Here is a 12247-nt window from a genome sequence, read left to right on the forward strand (position 1 = left end):
TTGGATGCCAAAATACAGGCTTTCTAGACAAGTCCTGGGTTTTGTTCCGCACCTTCTTATCTGAAGTAGGCATTTGACATGGCAAAGAGTCACTATCCAGACCCATGTAACTCATCAATCTGCTGTTTTACCTCTTCAAAGACCATTTTATCTTTCCATCCTCTCTGTCTCTTTCTGTAAAACACCCAATATAATAAAAGGCTAATATGCAAATTGTCCCCTCGGGAGTTTGACTGGGAGTTCGATTGCTTGCTATGACATGCACTGACCACCAGAGGACGGTGAGGAACATGGTGGGCTACCAGCAGCTGCAGCAGGGCACTGAGGGAAGGAGGGATGAAGGAGAGAAGGTCAGGAGGTGGGGAACCTGATTGGCCGTGATCACCGGCCAGGCCTAGGGACCTTACCCATTTATGAATTTTGTGCAACAGGCCTTTAGTTACATACAATCTTGCTCTCACTCAATCTTTCTGACAGGTCAAAGTCTGGTTCCTTAACTCTTGCTGTTTCTTTGTTGCAGTAGTTTCTTTCTGCTTCAGCTCCTCCACTGCCTGCTCAACTTCTTCTGATGCTCCCCTGTTTAGTTACACTGAGAAAGAGCAGGTCATTATCCCTTTTTAAATGCTCCAACTGCTCTGTCCTATCTTCATCTCTCTAAACAAGCTTCTCCATTTCTTTCTCTTGAGTTGACATCTGGGCCTGAACCTGATCCTCTCTGACTCCCCTATCTTCATCTTCTGGTCTTGTTCTTTCCCCTGAACCTGCTCTGACTCCCAACTGTCCTGTTCTTTCACTTTCTGTTCCAATTTCTTGTTGATGACCTTTAAGGTTTCTAGATGCTCTTGCTTCTTTTGGGGCTCAGCCTGCATGTTTGAGTTCTGCTTCTGGAGGCTAACACAGCTGTCCTTTATCTCGTGGTTGTTTTAGAAAGCTCACTGTTGTGCTGTTCTCTCTCTTCCACCTCAACCTGAGTGGTAACAACCAGGAAATCCACCACATTTTCTGGACAGAAGTGGAATGGGATATTTGCTGCCCAAAAAATACCATCCTGATCCACATAATGGAACCGGTCATACTCATAATCCTTGGGCAGGTAATAAGCTGTGAATTAGACTTCCTGCTCTTTGGTTGATTTGCTGTTTAGGCCATGAATATTATACTTTCATGTGGGTTAATAGGCAGATTAACCCACATCCTATTTAATAAAGAGGGAATATGCTAATTGACCATCACTCAGTCACAAAGATGGCTGCACCCACAGCTGAGGCCAAGTTCTCTTAAGGAGTCTTAATGAGCAATCAGCAGGGACCTGAGGCTACGCCCTCCCCTGCCCCCATGGAGCTTGACAGGGGACCTCAGGCCACGCCCCCCAACATGCAGGGCTTGACAGGGGACCTCAGGCTGCACCCCCCCACCTGGCAGGGCTTGACAGGGGACCTCAGGCCATGCCCCGCACCCAGCAGGGCTTGACAGAGGACCTCAGGCTGCGCCCCCCACCCTGGCATCAGGCTGGGGGACCTCAGGCCGCACCCCCACCCCAGTGCCAGGCCAGGGGACCTGAGGCTACACCCTTCCCCACCTCATGGGGCTTGACGGGGGACCTCAAGGTGCTCTTCCCATCCTGGTGCAGGGCTATGGGACCTTAGGCTGCTCCCCCCACACCAGCATCAGGCCAGGGGACCTCAGGCTGCTCCCCCCGCCCCAGCGCCAGGCCGGGGGACCTCAGGCTGCGCCCCAAACCAGGTGGGGCTTGACAGGGGACTTCAGGCCATGCCCCCCACCTGGCGGAGCTTGACAGGGGACCTCAAGGTGTGCTTCCTGTCCTGGTGCTGGGCTAGGGGACCTCAGGCCCCTCCCCCTGCCCCAGCAGGGCTTGACGGGGGACCTCAAGGTGCACCCCCAATGCTGGGTCGGGGAAACTCAGGCCGCGCCCCTGCCCAGCGGGGCTTGATGGGGGACCTGAGGCTGCGCCCCCCACCTGGCGGGGCTTGATAGGGGTCCTCAGGCCATGCCCCCCACCCAGCAGGGCTTGACAGGGTATCTCAGGCCATGTCCCCCACCTGGCAGGGCTTGACAGAGGACATCAAGGCCCCTGCCCCGGTCTGGGCTGGGGGACCTCAGGCCACGCCCCCTGTCCTGGCAGCAGGCCAGGGGACCTGAGGCTACGCCCCCTGCCCAGCAGGGCTTGAAAAGCGTGGGACTGGCCGGTTCTGGATCTAGCCCAATGGCGGGGGGGTGGGGCAGCCGGGTCTGGGTCTCACATGATTTGAGGTGCATGTGGGTGGGCGGGGACTTGACTCTGGGTCCTGTGGTGAGCCCCAGACTCTGACAGGAGGAAGGTTTTCATATAAATTTTACTAATTTTCTTTCATCTCTGACACTTCTATTATAGAGAAAGGGCAAATAGCAATATTAAATTATTTCCTCTAATTAATCTCCTTTTAATGTGCATGAATTTTGTGCACCGTGTCACTAGTGAAAGTATAATATACATGGGTTGTTTTTCATCCCACTTTTAAAATTCTAATACAATCATTTCGATAGGGAATGAAATGCTGGGTGAGGGTTCAATAACATGTGACATCCCCTCTAGGAACATAGAACTTCTCCACATTATTAAAGATAACCTGAGAGAAATGACAATAACCCAGCAAGACAGTTTTTGGGGTGTGTGCCTTCTATTGTCTTCCAGGGTGGGGTCCAGTGGGAGCAACCAGTGGCAGCAGAACAAAAATAGGACAGGGCATGGGACCTGGAAGTTTGTACTTCTTAATTCCCTTCCCACTTTTTCATCCATCCTCCCACCCCACTACTCTGGCAACCATCTCTTTGTTCTCTGTATATATGAGTTTGTTTTTTGTTTCATTTAGTTAGTTCATTTGTTTTGTTTTTAGATTCCACATGTAAGTGAAATCATATGGTTTTGTCTTTCTCTGTCCTACTTATTTCATGTAACATAATACTCTCTAAGATTTCATTGGCTATTGTAAACAATGCTGTAATAAGCATAAAGGTTCGTATATCTTTTATAGTTACTATCTTTGGTTTCTTTAAAAATCCCCTGAAATGGAATTGCTGGATCATACAGTAGTTCTACTTTAAATCTTTTAGAAATATCCATACTTTTTTCCACAGTGACTGCACCAGTTTACAATCCCAACAGTGCATGAAGGTTCTTTTTTCTCCCATCCTTGTCAACACTTGTTATTTGTTGTCTTTTTGATAATAGCCTTCTGACAGGTGTGAGGTGATATCTCATTGAGGTTTTAATTTGCATTTCCCTGATCATTAGTGAGGTTGAGCATCTTTTAATGTATCAGTTGGCCATTTTTATGTCTTCTTTGGAGAAATGTCTATGCACGTCCTCTGTCCATTTTTAAATTAGATTATTTTTTGATGTTGAGTATATGAATACTATATGTATTTTGGATTATTAACCCTTATAGGATATATCATTTGCAAATGTGTTTTCCTATTCAGTGGGTTGCCTTTTTGTTTTATTGATGGTTTTCTTCACTGCATAAAAGTTTTCCCAAAACTGCTTAGTAAAGAGACTGTCTTTTCCCCATTGTAAAAATAATTAGTGCCTACCACATATTTAGTGTGTAATAAATAAGAACTACATTAGTTCCCCCTCATTCATGGTTGTGCTTTACACAGTTTCAGTTACACATGGTCAACAGTGGAAAAATGAAAATAAATGGAAAAATTCATAAATAAATAATTTTTGTATATGTACACATACATACATGTGTGTATTTTGTTGAAGAAGTTCTCAATGAGTTTATCCCTTCTTCTCATAAGTTCACTGAGTATTTTTATAACCAATGTTTGTTTTTCAATTTTTTAAAAATATTGACGAGAGAGAGAGAGAGAGGGAGGAGAGAAAGAGAAACATTGATATGAGAGAGAAATATCAATCAGTTGCCTCCCATATGCACCATGACCAGGGATGGACCTGCATTTAGGTGTGTTCCCTGTCTGTGAATTGAAGCCACAACAAACCCACAGATTTGGTATATGGGATGATGCTCCAACCAACTGAGCCACCTGGCCAGTGCTTATAACCAATGTTTGAACTCTTTATTTTACATTGCTTGTCTCCATTTCATTTAGTTCTTTTTCTGGGGTGCCCAGAGGTATACCAGGAGAGGGCATGGGCTACGGAGAGTCTTGGGGACAAGCCACAGTGCTGGTGTGGGTCTTGGGATGTACTTGGACGTCATTGGTGGGACAGCTAGAGAGCCTGGATAATGTTCCTGCCTGTGAAATCAAGGTGGACAGGGAGTGCAACACATGATGTTCTCAGTGTCTCTGACAAGGATTTTCTGGAGCAATGATGGAGATAATAGGACTATAAATGAAAAACTATAAGATAAAAAAAATTATTTTTATAGGCTTGTGGTAGATTAGACACAGCAAAATAAAGAAACACCGGTCAGTCAATAGAAATCATCTAAACTGAAGTGCAAGGAGCAACATGAGTACGATAAAAACAACTAAATAAAATAGAACATCTGGAGCTGTGGAACAATTAAAAAACAAGTAACACTCATATGTAATTAAAACCCCAGAAGGAAGGGAGAGGGAAAGAGACAGAGACAGAGACAGAAACATAGACAGACCGAGAGAGATCAGGCAGGAGAAATATTTGAAGAGATAATGGCTGAGATTTCATCTGCAATTTCTGTTCATCAAATAAACAATCTTCATCTCTTATAGTTATTTCTCTTGGACATTACTTTCATATCTTTAATTTAATATGCTTAAAATATTTTTATTTTGCAATGTTAGGTATTTTTAACCAATCTGAGATATAATTTACATATCATACAATTCATCCTTTTTAAGTGAATAATTCAATGCTTTTTATTATGTGCAAAGAGTGGTGTATTTGTCACAATAGTACATTTTAGAATCTCTTTATGCAAAAAGAATTACACCTTAGCCATCACCCCATATATAGTTAGGTTTTTCCAGATAATTAACTTTTGTGGCTGTTATGAGGACTGGTAAGTCTGAAATTTTCAGATATAACCACAGGCTGAAAATTCCAGAAGGTATTTGTAAAATCCAGAGTAGATATTGCAGTGTTAAGTTTGAAGGTAGTGTGGATATAGAATCCCTTCTTTGAGGGATCTCAATCTTTTAAGGACTTTGATTGACTGGATGAGACCCACCCACATTATAGATAGTAGTCTGCTTTACTTTAAGCCTGCTGGGAAATTTGCTACGCAATGTGCCCTGGAAGTTACCCCCACCGCATACACATCTGGATCTGGCCTTTACAGACACTCAGCTGGAAGCATTTGAACATATTGAAAAACAAGATGAAAATACAGAAAAACCCAGATGAGGTGATTATGTGGGAGATACCCCAAAAGGGGAGCCTCAGTATACTGCTACCTCCAGGAGCATACTCCTGGGCTTTGGCAGTTGCCAGCTGGCCCTGGAGCCCGTTGGCCACTGGGCCTCCTGAGCAGTACTTGGGGTCATATATCTGTTTGCTCAGGTCAAAGATTTGGCCTCTACATTTGGCGCCATGTGTGTAGCCCATCGTCAGAGACATGAAGGTACTGTCACACTTGTCAGTCCCCAGCTTGGTGTCAAAGATGTGCCTCTGAGCCCCGGGAGCCATCATGCCCACCTGGCTGACACATCTGCTGGTGTCTGTTTGGAGCCTGATGATGCACTGGCCGCATACATGGTGGCATATTGGAAATTCCTCTTCTGCTTTTCCAAGTACTTGACTCTGCTGTCCATGCCACTCTGCAGCCCCTTTGTCTTGGCCTTCTGTGCCAGAGCCAGAAGAGATATGTACACCTCAAACAGGTCATTGGGTTCGAACATGGAGTTTATGGTGTAGCTGGCCATGGCCTTGATGAAGTTGGAGAAGTTTTCTAGCTAGTACTGGTTTTGCATGGCATGGTTGATCTTGGGGACTGAGCTTGGCTGCAGCTTATTCATGAGTGTACACAGGATAATTCCATCCTTCAGATCCTCCTGGAAGTTGGGACCGATTGGCAGGCCTGCAAAACCCAGCTTAGAGTTCCACTTCCTTCTGTAAAAAAACAGTGCAGTATTTGGATGGAGCAGGGTCTTGACCTCAGCTGGAAGCCTGTACCTGGGCCTCTTGTTGAATTGTGTGGGGCTCATGGTAGAAGCATCAACAGCGGTGGAGGGACAGCTGGCCTGGCTGGTGCAGTGGCAGAAAACAAAATAAATAGAGCACACTAATAAAACTGAAAAGGAGAAATAGACTAATGCACATTTATACTTTCAAATTTCAACACTCCTTTTTTAGTAATCGCTGAAACAAGTAGACAGAAAATCAAAATCAAAAGGATTTTGAAGGCTTCAATAATATATACCATCAACAAATTTGACCTAACTGATATTACAGAATATTCTGCCCAACAATAGCACAATACAAATTCTTTATAAGTGCACATAATACATTTACCAAGATAGGTCATATGCTGGGCAAGAAAACAGTCTCAATAGACTTAAAAGGATTAAAATAATAGAAAATATATTTTTTTGTAAGGAGGGAGTGAGCTCAGGGTATAAGAATCAATGGAAATAAAAAGGGGACATCTGTAATACTCTTAACAATAAAGATAAATTTTTAAAAAAGAATATCATGTTCTTTGACCACAATGGAATTAAACTAGAAATGTCTTGGATATTCTCAAATATCTGGAAATTAAATAACACATTAATAAATACCCATGGGTCAAAGAAGAAATAACAAGGAAAATTAGAAAATATTTGAACTGAATTATAAAAATGCAATACATTAAAATTCATAAGATATAGCTAAAGCAGTCTCTAGAGGAAATTTTATTTTTTTACATTTTATTCACTTTATTTTGCATTGGGTTTGAATATTTTTTAATGATTTCTATTTTTTAATTTATCTTTATTGCTGAAAGTATTACAGATGTTCTCCCCCCCTTTTTTTTGCCCCCAAACACCTCCATCCTGCACCCTTATAGATTTGTAAATGATAGTTGTGGATATTGGAGAGAATAATTGGTCAACCATTGTGGAATAGTCTAATTTGTCCACAAACTCAACTAAAATGGAAGGTTCTGAAAGCCTCAATGATTAAGTATTTTATTGAATTCAGTATTATTTTATATTACCTTCAGGTGTACCTCATAGTGTTTAGACATCTATCTATACTAATAAAAGGGTAATATGCTAATTAGACCGGGTCAACCAGACATCTTCCAGTCATCCTGCCTTCCTTCTGGACAAAGCCACGGTGGTGGGGGGGGGGGGCCGAGGCAGGGGCACTGTTAGGGACAATCAGGCCAGCAGGGGAGGGCAGTTAGGGGCAATCAGGCCAGCAGAGAAGGGCAGTTGTAGGTGATCAGGCCGGCAGGGGAGGGCAGTTAGGGGTGATCAGGCAGGCAGGCAGAGGGGTTAGGGTTGATCAGGCAGGCAAGGTGAGCGGTTAGGAGCCAGTGGTCCTAGATTGCTAGAGGGATGTCCGACTGCTGGTTTAGGCCCAATTCCACAGGGATGTCCTAAACCAGCAGTCGGATATCCCCCAAGGGGTCCCAGATTGGAGAGGGTGCAGGCTGAGCTGAGGGACAACCTCCCCCGCCCCTGTGCACAAATTTCATGCACTGGGCCTCTAGTCCTATATAATAAAGAGGTAATATGCAAATTGACCCTCACACTGTAACACTGTCACAAGATGGCTGCACCCACAGCGGAGGAAGGGTTCCCGTAACACAAGATGGCTGTGTCCACAGCAGAGGTGGGGTTTCCATAATGAGCCATAACGAGTGATCAGCAGGGACCTGAGGCTGTGTAGCGCAGGACCGGGATTGGGGAGAGGACCTGAGGCCGCACCTCCTGCCTGGCAAGGCTTGACGGGGGACCTCAGGCCGCGCCCCCTGCCTGGTGGGGATTGACAGGAGATGTCAAGGCACATCCCCCACCCTGGCGCCTGGCCGGGGGACCTGAGGCTGCGCCCTCCACCTGGCGCCAGGCTGGGGGACCTGAGGTTGCAGCCCCTGCCCAGAGGGGCTTGACAGGGGTGGGGCTGGTCGGGTCTGGGTCTCATGCTATTTTGAGGTGCATGCGGGTGTGGGCGGGGACTTGACTCTGGGTCCTGTGGCGTGCCCCAGACTCTGACAGGAGGAAGATTTTCATATACATTTTACTAATTTTCTTTCATCTCTGAAACTTCTATTATAGATAAAGGTCAAATTAGCAATATTAAAAATATTTCCTCGGGGACCCTTTTCCCCCTCCCTTCGTGGGAGTCCATTCTGTGGGACTCTTCCCCTTCCCTACGTGGGAGTCTGTACTTGTTCTTCAATAAATCTCCATCTTTGCTATAAAAAAATATATTTCCTCCAATTAATTCCCTTTTAATGTGCATGAATTTTGTGCACCAGGCCACTAGTATATATATAAAAGGCTAATATGCAAAGTGTTTCCTCAGGAGTTCGACAGGGAGACTGGGAGTTAGATCACTTGCTATGACATGTGCTGACCACCCGGGGGTGGCACAGAACGAAGGAAGGCCCCAGCCAACAACCAGAAGGAAGGCCCTGATAGGCCCTAATCACTGGCCAGGCCTAGGGACCCTACCCATGAACAAATTTCGTGCACCAGGCCTCTAGTTTAAGTATAACAGTACATCATCAATCTGCTGCCTCCTACATGCCCCCTACTGGGGATCAATCTTGCAACACAGGCATATGCCCCAACCAGGAATCTAACTAGTGACCTCTTGGTGCATGGGCAGATGCTCAACCAACTGAGACACATCATCCAGGGCATACACTTATTCCTTAGGCAAAAGTTGTATGATACCAAATGAGTATTATCCATCAGTGGTCAAGTTAAGCCCTCATAAATGAATGCTTCATATACCTTGTGCATGTTTAGTGTATCATGAATATTTGGTCTTTCCATCACCTTTGATCCTTCCATCACCTTTGCTTCTCCTTCTTCTCCCACAGCATTAATGATAACAATAATTATAATAGCCTTTCATTGAATGCCTTTGTGTTGTTGCAAGGCAAGGAGGCTTTATGTAAATTATTTTTTGTAATCCACAAAGAAGTTCCTTTAAATAACATATTTTTTTCTATACTTTATGGTTGAGGTATTAGAGTCTCATTATTGTGACTTCCTCTGGGCAGAGTTTTGCTGATTTTGATCTTGTTCCTAAACAGAAAGATGAAGGACAGATACCTCTGAGAAGGAATATTTTTATATTAAAAAAAAAAAAAAGAATTCCTTTACCTGATTTCTTTTGTGCCGGTTTTTGAAACTGTTGTTTAAACAAAGTCCAGTGGTGATGGAAGTCAGCAGTACCAGAAGTGCCAAACATATACCCGATATGATGAGTGTTGAATTGATGAGCTCAATCATACTGATGGGTGCAGCACCTGAAATACAAATGTCTCCCAATCAATTTCCCTGAGGAGAGTTGTTCCCACATCCACTTCTTGCTTATTCAATCCCCAGTCATATTTCCTCTCACAGTAATACATTGTGTATCCTCCCTCTATTTCTACTTCCCTTTCAAATTGTGGTTAATTAGTAAGTTCAAGCCTCCATTCAAATACTATCTTACTCAGCTTACTTGTTCAGAAAATAAATTTAAGCAAATAAATTCATTTCTTTCATGGAAGAGGAGCAATATAACAGAATGTAACACAATTGAGACTATTGAGTAAAGAGGGAGGTAATCCATGGGCTTTAGAAGAGGCTGAAGCTGGTACCTGGGATAGCATGACAGAATCAAGGGACCAGAGGTCTCTATGAGGCTGAAAAGCCTGCCTACAAAGAGGAAAAGTATAAAGTTGAAAGAAATGATATCTGTGCTCAAGTGAGATATTGGGGTTTAATGTTTTAGAACTGAAACATGTTCACTTTTGGATAAAGCCCAAGGTCTGACACTGGCAGTGGGCGATTGAAGTGAAGTGGTCTCTGCACTGTCTTTAGTCCTGGAACACTTACTGGCTTTCCCTTTCCCATCTCTACTGGACATCTATTGCCTCTTCAGTCATTAGGTACAATGTTATCTCAAAAAAGCCTTTGTTGAGGAAATGTGCCTGAAATAGTTGCAAAATAAGGAAATAAGGCAAAAACAAATTCATGTGTTTTTAATATCATGTTAAAACATTATGTAATACATTTATCTAAGGAAAACCTTACTTAGGAAAATAAAACTCTATTATGGTTTTATTAGCCTGTGGATCATTAGCTTAGCAGTCTTATTATAGGGTTAAATTTTTTCATTGGTTTTGAATCAGTTTTGTTATCTGTTCTTTCTCTAATGTATGAGTTAATTAAAATGATGGCACCCACTTTCTATGTATTTTGTGAGAATTATGTTTTTAATATTTTGATAATTGCACTCTGACTTCTTCTCTTCCCCTTTCCATATCCATCTCTCCTTTGAGTTTTCATGGCATCCTGTGCTTGCTTCATACATTGTATTATAACTGAGTTGAATTCATTCAAGTAATATGTATTGAATTCCTCTTAGGTACAACATATAGTGATAGGTGTTAGTGGAACTATGGTGAACAAGGCAGACATGATCTAGCCCTCAAAGGTTTTTCTTTTGCACAGTCTTTTCCTCATAGTAGAGGGTAAGTTTTATAAGTATAGACTATGTCTAAGCCGTTATGGCATTCTCAGTTTTAAGCATTGTGCAGGCCCACAAAAGTTGCTCAATAAATATTTGTTGGATAAATGTGTGGATGAATGTATAAAGGCAGAAATGTGGCAATCACAGAGCTGAGATGTTAGTGTGTTAGACGAATTGCCTCCTTGAACTGGAAATTATCTAAGATGATGGCAGGTATTGGGGTAGAAAGTCAGACTATAACGCAGTTGTAAGAAAATGAAGTGAAGTGACTGGCTTATGACAAAACTAAAAACAAAACAAACAAACAAACAACCCCTACAGAAAATATTTACATAATTGAAAATAGAAAAAGGGCTGGAATTGACCCTGGGAATTAAATGTAATGTCAGGAAGGTAGGATCCTTAGGGGAAATTTAGTTTTTAATTAAGGCAAGAAGGTAGAGGGAATTTGAGGGAAAAGATACAATATGTCTTGGGAATTATTTTCAATGGAATAAATTTCTTAAGGGCCCAGAGGAAAATTTGGGTGGGGGGTATTGGAAACAGTGGGAGATTGGTTCAAATTAAAATTTCATCATATAAAAGTTTTCTCTTTTAAACCTTGTTTAATAGCACTACCCTTTATCTTCCCCTGCCTGGCCTCATGGTCATTCTCCCCATTCATTGAGGCCCTATTTTTCATGCCACACTCCAGGCCAAGTCTGTCATTGTCCTTAATGATTTCAGTGTCCATATTGGACTAGTGAATCAAAACCCTTGTTTTTCTCTTTATTGAACTTTTAAGAACAAATGTTTACTGAATGCTTTCTTTGTTCCCTGTACTATATTATATTAGGCAGTGGATTTAGAATGATTTAAAAAAATCATGTCCCCATCTTCAAGAATCTCACTGCATACTGAGTGACACAAACAATACATACAAATGTACAAGGAAATATATGTAAAATTGCATTTGTTTTAGGACCAATTATGAAAACAGCAGGGTACCATGAAAGGGAATAATCCTGGAAACTCATTCAGCCAGAGGGGCAGTAAAAGAAATACTCTCTAAGGAAGTAATATTTAATCCAAGACTAGAGAATAAGTAGTAGTTATTCAGGTAAAGAATCCTATATAATAAAGAGGTAATATGCAAATTGACCCCCACGCCCTCGCATCACAAGATGGCCGCCCCCATGTTGTCACAAGATGGCTGCCCCACATCATCACAAGATAGCCACCCCATGTCATCACAAGATGGCTGCCCCCACACCGTCACAAGATGGCTAGCAGGAGAGGGCAGTTGGGGGGGTACCAGGCCTGCAGGGGAGGGCAGTTGGGGGCAATTGAGCTGGCAGGGGAGCAGTTAGGTGTCAATCAGGTCAGCAGGGAAGCAGTTAGGTGTCAATATGGTCGGCAGGGGAGCGATTAGAGCATGATCAGGCAGGCAGGCAGGCAGGTAGGCAGGCAGGCAAGTGGTTAGGAGCCAGCAGTCCCGGATTGTGAGAGGGATGTCCGACTGCTGGTTTAGGCCTGATCCCTGAAGGCCTAAACCAGCAGTCGGACATCCCTCGAGGGGTCCCAGATTGGAGAGGGTTCAGGCTGGGCTGAGGGACATCCCCCTCCCCAGTGCACAAA

The 12247-nt window shown here is 43.3% G+C and overlaps 2 pseudogenes; both read right to left on the reverse strand.

Moving 5' to 3' along the window:
* Positions 1 to 461: 461 nt before the first annotated feature.
* LOC103293698 (calcium-binding and coiled-coil domain-containing protein 2-like) lies at positions 462 to 2797 on the reverse strand (annotated as a pseudogene).
* A 2605-nt stretch (positions 2798 to 5402) lies between these two features.
* LOC103293697 (calponin-2-like) lies at positions 5403 to 6156 on the reverse strand (annotated as a pseudogene).
* Between the last annotated feature and the right edge of the window lie 6091 nt (positions 6157 to 12247).

Source organism: Eptesicus fuscus, chromosome 13 (genome assembly GCF_027574615.1).
Source record: "Eptesicus fuscus isolate TK198812 chromosome 13, DD_ASM_mEF_20220401, whole genome shotgun sequence".
In the NCBI taxonomy this organism is placed as follows: Eukaryota; Metazoa; Chordata; class Mammalia; order Chiroptera; family Vespertilionidae; genus Eptesicus; species Eptesicus fuscus.